Below are 2,764 nucleotides of genomic sequence, written 5' to 3' on the forward strand. Positions count from 1 at the left end.
AGGTTCTCCATAGTGGCTGTACTAGTTTGCATTCCCACCAACAGTGTAAGAGGGTTCCCTTTTCTCCACACCCTCTCCAGCATTTATTATTTGTAGACTTTTGGATCGCAGCCATTCTGACTGGTGTGAAATGGTACCTCATAGTGGTTTTGATTTGCATTTCTCTGATAATGAGTGATGTTGAGCATCTTTTCATGTGTTTGTTAGCCATCTGTATGTCTTCTTTGGAGAAATGTCTATTTAGTTCTTTGGTCCATTTTTTGATTGGGTCATTTATTTTTCTGGAGTTGAGCTGTAGGAGTTGCTTGTATATTTTTGAGATTAGTTGTTTGTCAGTTGCTTCATTTGCTATTATTTTCTCCCATTCTGAAGGCTGTCTTTTCACCTTGCTAATAGTTTCCTTTGATGTGCAGAAGCTTTTAAGGTTAATTAGGTCCCATTTGTTTATTTTTGCTTTTATTTCCAATATTCTGGGAGGTGGGTCATAGAGGATCCTGCTGTGATGTATGTCAGAGAGTGTTTTGCCTATGTTCTCCTCTAGGAGTTTTATAGTTTCTGGTCTTACGTTTAGATCTTTAATCCATTTTGAGTTTATTTTTGTGTTTTTTAAAATTACGTATTTATTTACTTATTTGGTTGTGCCTGGTCTTAGTTGCGCCATGTGGGATCTAGTTCCCTGACCAGGGATCAAACCTGGTCTCTTGCATTGAAAACTCAGAATCTCAGCCACGGGACAACCAGGGAAGTCCCAGCATTGTTAGAGATACCTCTGAGATTCCTTTCTTCTTTCTTTTTCTGAGAACGAATGCCTGAGTCCTCCCTTCCCTTCTTCCTTTGAGGACATTGAGGCAAAGACAGGTTAAGCGGCCCACCCCTGGCCAGATCCTGATTCCTCCCTCCATAGGGCAGGGCACCCCTACCTTCACTGATAAGGGAATTCTAAGCCTCTTTAGAATGTGGATGTTGCTACCAGCACACCCTGAATCGTCTCACTTGAACGTTTCGTGCTGCTACCTAAATTCTCTAGAATTCTATGAAAGTGATATCATCAGCTTTAAACTATTTCCTCTTCTTCCTTTTCTTTCTTTTAAATTAATTTATACTGGAGTATAGCAAGGCCTGGAGCTCTGCAGTCCCTGGGCTCGCAGAGTCAGACACGACTGGGCAACTAAACCACAACACAGTTGCTTTACAATGTCGTTTCCGTTTCTACTGTACCCAGTTATGCAGATACATATAGCCCCTCTTTTTCGATTTACTTCCGGTTTAGGTCACCACAGAGCACTGAGTAGAGTTCTCTGTGCTATAACAGTAGGCTCTCAGTTTTATTATTTTATACATAGTATCAATAGTGTATAAGTGTCAATCCCAATCTCCTAATTCATCCTGCTTCTCTTTCCCCTCTTTCTGATTTCCCTATTTTCTGCTCCTTTCTCTCTCTCTTTATGTCATCTGCTTATATCATCTAATGTAAGTAAAGACATGAAAAAGTTTGTTCTTTTAAAAAACAAGTTGATATATATATATGATGTATACATACATCATATATATATCTATATATACTTGAAATAAGTTGATACATATATATATATATATATATATAGTATGTACTGTGCTTAGTCGCTCAGTGGTGTTCAACTCTTCGTGACCCCATGGAAGGCTCCTCTGTCCATGGGGATTCTCCATATATAGATATAAAATGGAAATAAACAATGAATTTCAGAATGCAGCCAAAATGAGGTAGCATGACTTCTAAGGCTAGATCACAAAAGGCAGTGTGCTTTTCAACTTGTTTACTGGAACACTTATCCTGGAGCCCTGAGCTGCCATAGAAGGAGTGGTTTGAGGCTACCATGTTGTGGGGAAGCTCAAACTAACCCACATGGAGTGACCTCATAGAGAGGTCATGAAATGACATGAAGAGAGGGAGAGTGAGAGATACCAGCCAGCCCCTGCTGCTTCTTCCCCCTGCTGTTCCTCTTCTAAACGTTTTCTAATTTCAACCACATGGGGAGACACTGAGCCAACCAAGCCCTTCTCAAACCCCCAAGCCATAAAAACTGTGAAATATAACAAAACGTTTGTTGCTGTTTTAAGCCACTAAGTTTTGGAATAATTTGTGATGTAGCGATTTTCTTGGCAAAACTCTATTAGTCTTTGCCCTGCTTCATTCCGTATTCCAAGGCCAAATTTGCCTGTTACTCCAGGTGTTTCTTGACTTCCTACTTTTGCATTCCAGTCCCCTATAATGAAAAGGACATCTTTTTTGGGTGTTAGTTCTAAAAGGTCTTGTAGGTCTTCATAGAACCATTCAACTTCAGCTTCTTCAGTGTTACTGGTTGGGGCATAGACTTGGATTACTGTGATATTGAATGGTTTGCCTTGGAAACAAACAGAAGATCATTTTGTCGTTTTTGAGATTGCATCCAAGTACTGCATTTCGGACTCTTTTGTTGACCATGATGGCTACTCCATTTCTTCTGAGGGATTCCTGCCCGCAGTAGTAGATATAATGGTCATCTGAGTTAAATTCACCAATTCCAGCAGTGGCCACAGGACTGGAAAAGGTCAGTTTTTACTCCAATCCCAAAGAAAGGCAATGCCAAAGAATGCTCAAACTACTGCACAATTGCACTCATCTCACACACTAGTAAAGTAATGCTCAAAATTCTCCAAGCCAGGCTTCAGCAATATGTGAACCATGAACTTCCAGATGTTCAAGCTGGTTTAGAAAAGGCAGAGGAACCAGAGATCAAATTGCCAA

The sequence above is a fragment of the Bison bison genome, unplaced genomic scaffold (genome assembly GCF_000754665.1).
Source record: "Bison bison bison isolate TAMUID 2011002044 unplaced genomic scaffold, Bison_UMD1.0 scf7180017864072, whole genome shotgun sequence".
Classification (NCBI taxonomy): Eukaryota; Metazoa; Chordata; class Mammalia; order Artiodactyla; family Bovidae; genus Bison; species Bison bison.